The sequence below is a fragment of the Oncorhynchus kisutch genome, linkage group LG30, assembly GCF_002021735.2.
Source record: "Oncorhynchus kisutch isolate 150728-3 linkage group LG30, Okis_V2, whole genome shotgun sequence".
NCBI classification, from domain to species: Eukaryota; Metazoa; Chordata; class Actinopteri; order Salmoniformes; family Salmonidae; genus Oncorhynchus; species Oncorhynchus kisutch.
In genome coordinates, this window is record NC_034203.2 from 20,119,053 (window position 1) to 20,132,147 (window position 13,095).

At 41.2% G+C, this 13,095-nt stretch overlaps 1 protein-coding gene across 2 annotated transcripts in view; it reads left to right on the plus strand.

Annotated features, from left to right (window-relative positions):
• The first annotated feature begins 12,600 nt into the window (after positions 1–12,600).
• LOC109875454 (tenascin-R) overlaps positions 12,601–13,095 on the plus strand; it is a 124,241-nt gene continuing 123,746 nt past the window's right edge. For both annotated transcript variants that reach the window (XM_031810552.1, XM_031810553.1), the window contains exon 1: positions 12,601–12,858. The gene's annotated coding sequence lies outside the window, so the exon portion shown is untranslated. The remainder of the gene's footprint in view (positions 12,859–13,095) is intronic.

Consider the following 13,095-nt stretch of genomic DNA (forward strand, 5'->3'; position numbering starts at 1 on the left):
TCTTGTTTTAGTTTCTGTCTGTAGGCAGGGATCAACAAAATGGAGTTGTGGTCAGCTTTTCCGAAAGGAGGGCGGGGCAGGGCCTTATATGCGTCGCGGAAGTTAGAATAGCAGTTTTGCCAGCCCTGGTTGCGCAATCGATATGCTGATCAAATTTAGGGAGTCTTGTTTTCAGATTAGCCTTGTTAAAATCCCCAGCTACAATGAATGCAGCCTCCGGATAAATGGATTCCAGTTTGCAAAGAGTCAAATAAAGTTCGTTCAGAGCCATCGATGTGTCTGCTTGGGGGGGAATATATACGGCTGTGATTATAATCGAAGAGAATTCCCTTGGTAGATAATGCGGTCGACATTTGATTGTGAGGAATTCTAAATCAGGTGAACAGAAGGACTTGAGTACCTGTATGTTGTTATGATCACACCACGTCACGTTAACCATGAAGCATACGCCCCCGCCCCTCTTCTTACCAGAAAGATGTTTGTTTCTGTCTGCACGATGTGTGGAGAAACCAGTTGGCTGCACCGACTCCGATAGCGTCTCTCCAGTGAGCCATGTTTCCGTGAAACAAAGAACGTTACAGTCTCTGATGTCCCTCTGGAATGCTACCCATGCTCGGATTTCATCAACCTTGTTGTCAAGAGACTGGACATTGGCGAGAAGACTGCTAGGGAGTGGTGCACGATGTGCCCGTCTCCGGAGTCTGACCAGAAGACCGCTCCGTTTCCCCCTTTTACGAAGTCGTTTTTTTGGGTCGCCGGCTGGGATCCATTCCGTTGTCCTGGGTGAAAGGCAGAACACAGGATCCGCTTCGCGAAAGTCATATTCTTGGTCGTACTGATGGTGAGTTGACGCTGCTCTTATGTTCAGTAGTTCTTCTCGACTGTATGTAATGAAACCTAAGATGACCTGGGGTACCAATGTAAGAAATAACAGATGAGGATATAGCAGCAGTCCTCCAGTCCTGTAGATTTGCTGACGAGCTAGGTCTAGGCTTGTGTTGTGATTGGAGGACTCCAGGAAAGCAAACAAGAGGTATTGGTTGGCCAAAATAAGAAACTCCTCCCTAGTCATGCGTACAGATAGGATTATAGGGCTGGGATCTAATCCCTGGGCTACATTGTATGACGGTTTGTACTGAAGGACATGTTTTTTCAAAACGGTGTGCACCGCTCTTCAACAGCTGTTTGGTGGGTGTGGCCTGATCAATATAGATGTGACCATTTGAAATTGCAAAACTCTATACACAATCTCCCTCTCTGGGACACCATAATCCCACCGTTCTTCAACTGGTCATTCGGCACAGTATCGTTTTCATATAATCAAATGTTGCCTTTGCAGCCTGAATGGAGGATGTTTAATGTACTAACCAGTCGCTGGGGAACATGACTGTGTTCCCCAGTGGCAAATGACAAAAGACGTAAGGAATAATAACGCCGTCCTGAGGGAGGAAGGCAACCCATGGGAGCTCACAGACTACACTGCCTTTGTTAAAAAAAATACACATTGAAATTTGGCTACAGGAGCAGTAGAGGATTATGTATGTAAGGAATTCACTTTGAGCACCTGCCTGCACCCCTCATAAGGTAGGCCTATGTGGCCCTGCTCCTCGCTCTGGACCTACAGTGGTTCCTCCTTTAAAAGTTTCGTCATACTGCGGCACACCTTGCGTGCTGTTGCAGCATTCTGTGGCACGTCATTTAATTCTCAGCCATTTCATCTGTTCTTCTGTTTGACCACCAGAGGGCATAATTGAGAAGCATTTGATAGTCTTCCATATTGGCATTACCAGAGAATTTAAAACATTTTTTGTAATAACTTAGTATATGGGATTGATTTGAAGAAATTTGGCTTAATTCATTTGGTATTTCAATTCAGAGAAAAAACGAAAATTGAAACCCTAAGGGTTTCCATTAGGATGGAATGGAAAATACGGAGCTGTACAACGTGATTGTCGGGAGTAGGCTACAGAATTGGAGGATTGTAAATTGTTTGCCTTCATTAGACAACTTTGTTCCAATATTTCTGTAAATCAGTGATATTTATTCCCATAGTAAATCGTTATGGATCTATAACTAAATCAACATCTGAATTTTGAGTATTTTTTTATGGAATTCTAATCATCACTCCAGTCAAACAGACATTGCGAACGTTTGAATCCATTAATTTGATATGGGCTGGCACTAGTGTTCCAGTTTAGCCGACATACTTAAGCCGTTTTTCAGCCTTGGGTGAATTTTGACTCGTTCTATTGTCCAGCCTATAGATAGCCAGAGCGAATTTACGAAAGTACCCGAATGTCCATTTAGAAAGCACAACGACTATACCATTTAGCTAAGATCAGAATGATGAGAATAATCAAGTCAATAAACGTTGGGAAGTTAGATAGCCTATAGTTAATATACTGGCAAGTTTGATGTATAACTACTAACGTTAGGTTGCTAGCTAACATACAGGTGCATACATACTGCTGTAATGATATGCTATGTGGTTCGTAGGACAGCGTAGCTAACAAATTGTCAGTCAACATAACGTGTAAGGTAACTTATTTGAAAAGTAATTACTTTATTACATTGAGTAGCAAGCTACCCCTTGGTTGTTAGGGCAAATCTGGTTTGTGATAGGAGGGGGGGGGGGGTTCACACCTAGCTTGGCTATTAGACCATGCTTTATTAAAGGTTGAATAGTCTATTGTTCAGCTATTAAATTGTTGTTCCCATCTCATTCCTTTCCTTCTTCCACACGTCATCATTCTGCTCCTGAGTGGCTTTTTGTCAAGAGCCAAACCTTTTTTATTTTCAATCAAAAATAATTGTTCTGAAAGCAACTTTTTTCCGACACAAAGGAAGTCAAAGTGGACACCTACGAAGATGACATCTCAGGTAAGCAGTACTGGGCTGTATTGACGTATCCTAAAAATGACATCCGCTGCTTTAGATTGAATGGTCATTTCTCAGTTGTTGTTTTCATATCTATAAAAAATAAGATGTTTTCTTTACCTTCAGAGAGCGAGCTGATCAAGGGGTCAAAATGTAGATATTGCCAGATGTTCACTGTCCGAGGAACAGGCCGTGGAAGCTTTATTGCTGGCAAAGTGTCCATAACCAGAGGTAATTAAACTGTTCTGTTTTATTTTTCTCCATCTCTGCCTGTCTTGTTGTACATGGAACCTGTCTCACATGCATTAATTAAAAAACTCTTAAGATGTCAGCTGCTAATTTTCAGATTTACACCACATAAACACAGCCATTTTCACTGGACTATCTGTTGCTGTCTGTTGCTGCCAAGTCATGATTTCCCTGGGTGTTAGCCTTGCAATAACCAAGTGGTGAGACACATAGCCCTCTATTTTTAAATGTTTCAGGCACACTCCGATAGGTGTCTGCGTCACATACAGTATCATCTATTGACATTATCTTGTATTGTTTGTCCTCATGTGACCACACACACACAATAACAGTATCTCTTCTTCACTTCATCCCTCTTCCCCTTCTCCCTAAACACTCTAGGTTATATTAGCTGTTTTGGTGAACCCCTCCCGCAGCTGAACTGGCTGACACAGAGGGCACAGCATGAGGTGAGATGTAACTTGGTCATGTCAACAGGAAGTATTATTATATATGATTTACAAATCAATCATGTTTCTAGTCTATTGCATAGTTACAATGTGTAATCATTGATGTCCCAGGAGCAGGAGTGGTAAACACTGTTGAAGTGTGTAACTGTAATACATACATGCAGACACAGCATCATTCAAATAATGGAGTTTGATATGACTGAAAAATAATGTCTCAGAGATTCATACCTGAACCGCACCTTTACTTGCCAAGGAAGAGTACATGATCAGTGAATATATTCAATGTACAGACTACAATGTGGGAATCTCATGCGTGGTAATAACTACAGTACATGTACTGTATATAGGACTTGCATCCTTAGCGTAACAAAGTTATTATATTCTACTCTATCCATATGTAACAGTATAGCTTCCGTCCCTCTCCTCGTCCCTACCTGGGCTTGATCCAGGGACCCTCTGCACACATCGACAACAGCCACCCTCGAAGCATTGTTACCCATTGCTCCAAAAAGCCGCGGGGAACAACTACTTCAAGGTCTCAGAGCGAATGACGACACTAGCTAGCCATTTTACGCCGGTTACACCAGACTTGAAAAAAAACGAAATATACACAGTGAGATATTTAGCGAAATAGACCGGCATGCCTCTCCATAGGAAAACAATGGTGGGAGCTCAGCGTTTTCACACTGGTTACACATAGGCTTCATTAATTCCATTCAGACTTGAAGTTGATACAACAACTATGATAGCTGAGGTTCATAGATTTATATGAATATTAGTTCAGAACCTAACGTTTTAGGGTTTATACACCGATCGGCTACATACTGTACCTAGCTACATATGCATAGGCATACAGTTATTTTTATCCTTCCACTACACAATAAGAAAGTAAATAGTTAGCTATGTTACTTCAGCTGCATTTTTAAGGCAAGCTGACACAATTGTACATTCAATTTGCAGTAAATGCTTTAGCTAGCTAGATTCTTTACATCCACTGTTTCACAAGACGACAGCCTGGTTTGCTGGTTTTCACAGGAGTTCTTAAACCATTTAACAACATGAATTACAAATTAATTATCCCAACACTAGCTAGCTGGCTAATGTTTGCTAGTCAGATAACTTGCTAAATAGCGATTTTCGTAAATTAACTTTATGGCAAAAAAATATGCACAAACTAACATATTCCTCTCAATTGTACATTTTGTAAGCCATCTTCACCCAGGGACGGGTGGCTCGCGTCAAAATTCGTCATTGGAACCACTTGATATGATTGGTCATATAAAAACCTTGGGACCAAATGCATAATGAGTGCTCTACCTCCCCCTTGTGGTGGTCTGGAGCAATGAAGCCGTGACGCTGGGTACTTCTAAGTCCCGCGGTGTAAGCTCGCAACTTTTAAAGGAGGAACCACTGTATATGCTGCATTCATAACAAGTGGGAAACTCGGAAAACACTACTTGTAATGTGGAAGCAATACGTTTTGTGCATTCAAGTTCTTGACGTCGCTGAGAACACTGATTGGCTAATAGAAAACTAGCTGCGTCAACCCTTAACTAAAAGTACAGCTATCATGCTCACAAACAAATTATAGTTTTCAAAAGCAACATGGTTTCAGAGCATTTCCTATTATTATGTACATAAATCTGAGACACTCCATTTAGTATGTTATGTATGGCATGTATTGATTTTCGGATGTCCACGTTACAAATTACAATTCGTATTATGTATTAGAAAAATGTAAAATATGTTATGAACTTGTAAAACGTACAATATTTAACGAATTTGCAAAAGGTATGACAAAGAGTTATGGTTAGGGTTAGAGGAAGCTAGCATGCTAAGTAGTTGCAAAGTAGATAAAAAGTTATAAGTAGGTGAAAAGTTGCTAATTAGCTAAAATGCTAAAGTTCTCTGTGCTGATATTCAAACCTCGCAAACTTCGGGTTGCTAGACATTTGCATTATACGCCCACCCATCCATCCTGACCAATCATCCTGACCAATCATCCTGACCAATTATCCAGACCAATCCTTACCAATCACCAATCCAACCATCTGACTTATGTATCGTACCAAATGCAACATAGCATACTAATTTGAATGGCAGAGTTACATTTAATATGTTATGTCTTCATCAAATGTATTTATACAGCCCTTCTTAGATCAGCTGATATCTCAAAGTGCTGTACAGAATCCCAGCCTAAATCCCCAAACAGCAAGCAATGCAGGTGTAGAAGCACGGTGGCTAGGAAAAACTCCCTAGAAAGGCCGAAACCTAGGAAGAAACCTAGAGAGGAACCAGACTATGAGGGGTGGCCAGCCCTCTTCTGACTGTGCCGGGTGGTGATTATAACAGGACATGGTCAAATAATAATATTCACAGTAGTTGTCGTGGGTGCAACAGGTCAGCACCTCAGCAGTAATTGTCAGTTGGCTTTTCATAGCCGATCATTGAGAGTATCTCTACCGCTCCTGCTGTCTCTAGAGAGTTGAAAACAGCAGGTCTGGAACAAGTAGCACGTCCGGTGAACAGGTCAGGGTTCCATAGACGCAGGCAGAACAGTTGAAACTGAAGCTGGGGACAGCAAGGAGTCATCATGCCAGGTAGTCCTGAGGCATGGTCTTAGGGCTCAGGTCCTCTGAGAGAAAGAAAGAGGGAAAGAGAGAAAGAGAGAATTAGAGAGAGCATACTTAAATTCACAAAGGACACCAGATAAGACAGGAGAAATACTCCAGATATAGCAGACTGACCCTAGCCCCCCGACACATAAACTACTGCAGCATAAATACTGGAGGCTGAGACAGGAGGGGTCAGGAGACACTGTGGCCCCATCCGATGATACCCCTGGACAGGGCCAAACAGGCCGGATATATCCCCACCCACTTTGCCAAAGCACAGCCCCCACACCAATAGAGGGATATCTTCAACCACCAACTTACCATCCTGAGACAAGGCTGAGTATAGCCCACAAAGCTCTCCGTCACGACACAACCCAAGGGTGGGCGCCAACCCAGACAGGAAGACCACGTCAGTGACTCAACCCACTCAATTGACACACCCCTCTATAGACGGCATGGAAGAGCACCAGTAAGCCAGTGGCTCAGCCCCTGTAATAGGGTTAGAGGCAGAGAATCCCAGTGGAGAGAGGGGAACCGGACAGGCAGAGACAGCAAGGGCGGTTCTTTGCTCCAGTGCCTTTCCGTTCACCTTCACACTCCTGGGCCAGACAACACTCAATAGTAGGACTTACTTAAGAGATGAGTCTTCAATAAAGACTTAAAGGTTGAGACCGAGTCTGCATCTCTCACATGGGTAGGCACACCATTCCAGAAAAATTGAGCTCTATAGGAGAAAGCCCTGCCTCCAGCTGTTTGCTTAGAAATTCTAGGGACAATTAGGAGACCTGCGTCTTGTGACCGTAGCGTAAGTGTAGGTATGTACGGCAGGACCAAATCGGAAAGATAAGTAGGAGCAAGCCCATGTAATGCTTTGTAGGTTAGCAGTAAAACCTTGAAATCAGCCCTTGCCTTAACAACAGGAAGCCAGTGTAGGGAGGCTAGCACTGGAGTAATATGATATATTTTTTTTGTTCTAGTCAAGATTCTAGCAGCCGTATTTAGCACTAACTGAAGTTTATTTAGTGCTTTATCCTGGTAGCCGGAAAGTAGAGCATTGCAGTAGTAACCTAGAAGTAACAAAAGCATGGATTAATTTTTCTGCATCATTTTTGGACAGAAAATGTCAGATTTTTGCAATGTTACGTAGATGGAAAAAAGCTGTCCTTGAAACAGTCTTGATATGTTCTTCAAAAGAGAGATCAGGGTCTAGAGTAACACTGAGGTCCTTCACAGTTTTATTTGAGACGACTGTACAACCATCAAGATTAATTGTCAGATTCAACAGAAGATCTCTTTGTTTCTTGTCTAGTCTATGAGACCAAGCTGTCAAAACCCATATTAATAGATAGTTTTTTTGCATTTAACTGTTTTGTTGCATTTAACTGCCAAAAATGCTGTTATAGAGGTAATTTCTGTAGTATGTGATATCAGAGTTCAGCATCTGGGAGTAATCAGAGCTCAAAGATGATAGACATGTTTCCCACAAGTAATTACCAGTTGTATTTGTATTTAATTTGACCTGTTTTTTAAATCTAATTTGATTGCTTCCATGAGTTACTTGACATGGAATAGAGTTTTGTGTAGTCATGGCTCTATCTAGTAGGGTGCGCCTCCAATAGTCTGTTCTGGAATTGGGGACTGTGAAGAGACCTCTGGGGGCATGTCTCGTTATTATGGACATACCTCTCCCCATCTTAGCTACTGTTGCATCAATGTGTTCTGACCTTGACAGTTTACAATCCAGGGTTACTCCAAGCAGTATAGTCTCCTCAACTTGCTCAATTTCCACATTATTCATTACAATTGTTAGGAGTGTGTATAGGAGGCGAAGTCAGGTGCAGGAGAGCAGAGTGTAGTGAATAGGCCCACCTTTTATTCCGGTCCAAAATGACAGCACAAAGTAACATAAAATGTGCCCAAACACGGAACATAGATAAAAAGTAATGTGCGCAACAATATCCATAATTCCAAAACACACGTAATACAAACAATCTTCCACAAAGACATGATGGGGAACAGAGGAATACATACATATGGATTGATTGGGGAATGCAAACAAGGTGTGAAGGGAACAAGACAAAACAAATGGATACATGAATAACGGAGTGGCGATGGCTAGAAAGCCATCGGCGGAAGTCGTGACAACAAGATTTAGTTCAGGTTTAGGGGTTTTCTGAATGATTGGTCCCAAATACAATGCTTTAAGTTTTAAATATTAGGACTAACTTATTTCTTGCCACCCATTCTGAAACTGACTGCAGCTCTTTGTTAAGTGTTACAGTGATTCCACTTGCTGTGGTAGCTGACGTGTATAGCATTGAGTCATCAGCATACATAGACACACAGGCTTTACTCAGAGCCTGTGGCAGGTCATTAGTAAATATTGAAAAAAGTAAGGGGCCTAGACAGCTGTCCTAGGGAATGCCTGACTATCTGGATTATGTTGGAGAGGCTTCCATTATTAATGAACACCCTCTTTGTTCTGTTAGACAGGTAACTCTCAATCCCCAATATAGCAATGGATGTAAAGCTATAACTTATATGTTTTTCCAGCAGCAGATTATGATTTATAATGTCAAAAGCTGCTCTGAAGTCTAACAAACATCTCCCACAATCTTTTTACCATCAATTTCTCAGCTAATTATCAGTCAAGTGACGTAGATGTTGAATGCCCTTCCCTATAAGCGTGCTGAAAATCTGTTAATTTGTTTACCGTGAAATAGCACTGTATCTGGTCAAACACCATTTTTTCCAAAAGTTTACTAAGGGTTGGTTACAGGCTTATTGGTCGGCTGTTTGAGCTAGTAAAGGGTGCTTTGCTATATTTGGGTAGAGGAATGACTTTTGCTTCCCTCCAGGCCTGAGGGCACACACTTTCCTGTAGTCTTAGATTGAAGAAATGGCAAATAGGAGTGTCAATATCGTCTGCTATCATCCTCAGTAATTTTCCATTCAATTTGTCAGACCCAGGTGGCTTGTCATTGTTGCTAGACAACAATATTTGTTCACCTCTTCCACACTCAGTTCACGGAATTTAAAATGACATCGCTTGTCTTTCATAATTTGGTTAGTTATGCATGGATGTGTAGGTTCCAAATTAGTTGTTGGCATGTCCTGCCTAAGTTTACTAACCCTGCCAATGAGGACCATCTGATTCAATGATTGATTGAGCCGAGTTTGCCTTTATGCCCAACATTTCATGTAAGCTGTTCCAATTTTACTATACTTTTTTAAATGTAATTTATGTTTGTTTCATAGTACAGTTTCTTTGTCAATGTACAGTATGTTTGCCAATCGGCTGTGCAGCCATACTCATTTTCCATGAATTTTGCCTCATCCCTCAACCATAAAATTGTTAAATTCCTCATGAATCCACACTGATTTAACAGTTTTTACAATCATTTTCTTAACTTCTTATGGCTGCAGGGGCAGTATTGAGTAGCTTGGATGAATAAGGTGCCCAGAGTAAACAGCCTTTTCCTCAGTCCCAGTTGCTAATATATGCATATTATTAGTACATTTGGATAGAACACACTCTGATGTTTCTAAAACTGTTTGAATGATGTCTGTGAGTATAACAGAACTCATATGGCAGGCAAACACCTGAGAAAAAATCCAAACGGTAGGAAATCTGAGGTTTGTCATTTTTGAACTCAGCCCTATCGAATACACAGTGGGATATTGGTTATGTTGCACTTCCTAGGGCTTTCACTAGTCAACCGTCTTTAGAAACTTGAATGAGGCTTCTACTGTGGTGTGGGGCCAGATGAGAGCTCTTTGAGTCAGTGGTCCGTCAGAGAGCCAGGTCCTGGTCATGCGCATTTCACATGAGAGCGACCTGCGTTCCATGGCTTTTCTACAGACAACGGAATTCTCTGGTTGGAACGTTATTGAAGATTTATGATAAAAACATCCTAAAGATTGATTCTATACTTAGTTGGAAATGTTTCTACGACCTGTAATATAACTTTTTGTCCGACGTTCGGCTGGACCTGCACAACATTAATTGTGGAACGAGGATTCCTGGGATTGCATTCTGACGAGGATCATCAAAGGTAAGGGAATATTTATAATGTTATTTCTGATTTCTGTTGACTCCAACATTGCAGATAAAATAAAAAAATTCTGAGCGCCGTTCTCAGATTATTGCATGGTTTGCTTTTTCCGTAAAGTTTTTTGAAAATCTGACACAGCGGTTGCATTAAGGAGAGGTATATCTATAATTCTATGTGTAACAGTTTTATTTTCATCAACATTTTTGATGAGTTTTTCTGTAAAATTGATGTGGCTATGAAAAATCACTGGATGTTTTTGGAACTAGTGAACGTACGCGCCAATCTAAACCTAGGTTTTCGTATATAAATATGAACTTTATCAAACAAAACATACATGTATTGTGTAACATGATGTCCTATGAGTGTCATCTGATGAAGATCATCAAAGGTTAGTGATTCATTTTATCTCTATTTGTGCTTTTTGTGACTCCTATTTTTGGCTGGAAAAATTGCTGTTTTTCTGTGGCTTGGTGGTGACCTAACATAATCGTTTGTGGTGCTTTCACTCTAAAGCCTATTTGAAATCGGACACTGTGGTGGGTTTAACAACAGATTACCTTTAAAACGGTATAAAATGTATGTTTGAGGAATTTTAATTATGAGATTTGTGACAACTGGCTGTTGTCATATCGATCTCGTTAATGGGATTGCAGCCCTAAGAATTAATGGATGTATTCTTATTAGTAACTGGAATGAGCAATTTCATAAATGGTTCAAATGGAGTGTCTGGTTGCTCCTCATTACACACCACAGACCAGCAACTATTCATTACATCTTCAACATAGGAATCACAACTTTTTGTATCACCTCTTATGCACTATATCAGCCTTTGAAACTTAGGTTTTCCTACATATGGCTACTATATTATGATTTATACATGGATTTGGATACTGCTTTAAAGCAGATTTCTGCAGCATTGGTAAAGATGTGATAAATACATGTGAATGATTTCATTCTTGACTGATAACCTGAACCAAGTTGTGGTCACTGGTTACAGTTTTAAGCTTTTTCTTTAGTGGGCAGCTTGATGAATGCCAGACAATATTTAGGTCACCCAGAAAATATACATCGCTGTTGATATCACATACCTTAACAAGCATTTCACACATTATCCTTACACTTACTGTTAGCACTCGGTGGTCTATAGCAGCTTCCCACAAGATTGGGCTTTAGGTGTGGCAGGTGAACCTGTATTACTTCAACAGCATTTGACAGGAGATCCTCTCTAAGCTTCACAGGAATATGACCCTGAACATAAATGGCACCACCTCTTCCTCTTCTGAAGATGATGAAACCATGTATTGCTACCACTGTATCATCAAAGGTATTATCTAAGTGAGTTTCAGAGATACTTCATGAACCTTGTTTCTTAGGCTACATATGTTAATGTGGGCTATTTTCTGGGATTATTTATTGTTTTTATTGCTTTACTGGGAGGCTTATCAGAGGTAGACATGACAGTGATATTTATGTTTGAGGCATCACTACAGACCCTGGTTCAATTACAGGCTGTATTACAACTGGCTGTGCTTGGGAGTACCATAGGGCGGTGCACAACTGGCCCAGCGTTGTCTGGCTTAGGGTTTGGCCGGGGTAGGCCGTCATTGTAAATAAGAATTTGTTCTTAACAGACTTGCCTAATTAAATAAAGGTTCAATTTAAAAAATGCTGTTTTACGAGATGTTATGAATGCAGCATTAGACCAAGGCTCTACCTCTTCAAGAAAGTGTGGCTATGTCTGATGCCACCAACTGGATTATGGATTATTGTAGATGGTAAATATAATTTTCCTGTTAGACCTTGTTATGATATTCAGAAAGTATCAGAATTGTCCAACTAAGTGGTAAGACCTTAGTGGTGAAAGGGTAAGCTTCAACTTCGTGACACTTCAACCACAACCTTTAAAAAGTTCACAACCATCATCATTCCGCTGATATATCCCTCATGGGGTTTTAATCAATTTCTTGTCAGTCAGGTAGAAGCATCAATGAGTGTTTGTTCACCTCTGTGTCTAGTTATTTGGTTATGATTGCCTGCTGAAACATGAATTCACATCTCTGTTACAGAATATTTTCTTGAAGGCAGGGGTCCTGCTGCCTGCTGACAGCCCAGGTTGCACTTAGTTCTTCAGATGTATCATGCGTTTGCCCAGGCACCCTCCGCCTACCCTCCCCTTGTCAATGTGTGCTGAGCTGGGAGAATCATAGTGAGATGGCCACAAGCAGTGTCTGGAACGCCCACTAGGGGCTGCACTAGTAGAGGAGCAGCACAGAGAGATCAATACAGCACAATGAGAGAAAGCAAGGCGAGAGAGAGACAGAGGCAGAGAAAGAGAGCAAGAGCGAGAAGTGGACATTGCCCAGCTTCCCCACTGCAGCCGTGAGAGGCAGAGAGAAAGGAGAGCTCACAACTGAGCAGCCGTAGTAACAACGGGGCTGACAGATTGATACTTGGCTGAGAGATCGATACAGTCGCCAAAAGACACTGGGAGAGTGAGAAAGAAACCTCTTGGAGATCAGTGTAGAGTGAGCGAAAGGGACCTGCACCAGAGGGAAGATAGAGATAAACCCGAGGCAAATTTAAATTGTTCATCTGGCTGATTTCTCCAACTGGGTAAGTTACACTGCATGTTTAAATTATGGTGAAATGTATGGCAGGTGTAGCTCCTTTCCTGGCGGGGGTTTGGTTGAGGGTGGCAAGGTAACAAAATAATAGGGGGCTTTATATCAATAAAAACATAATGATGAGAGCAGATGGGCCACAACAATATAAGGCTAATGACCCCCAAGCAGGGACTAAACAGTGGACAAAATCAGGAAACTAAAACACTCTGTTTTTAGACTTAGATCA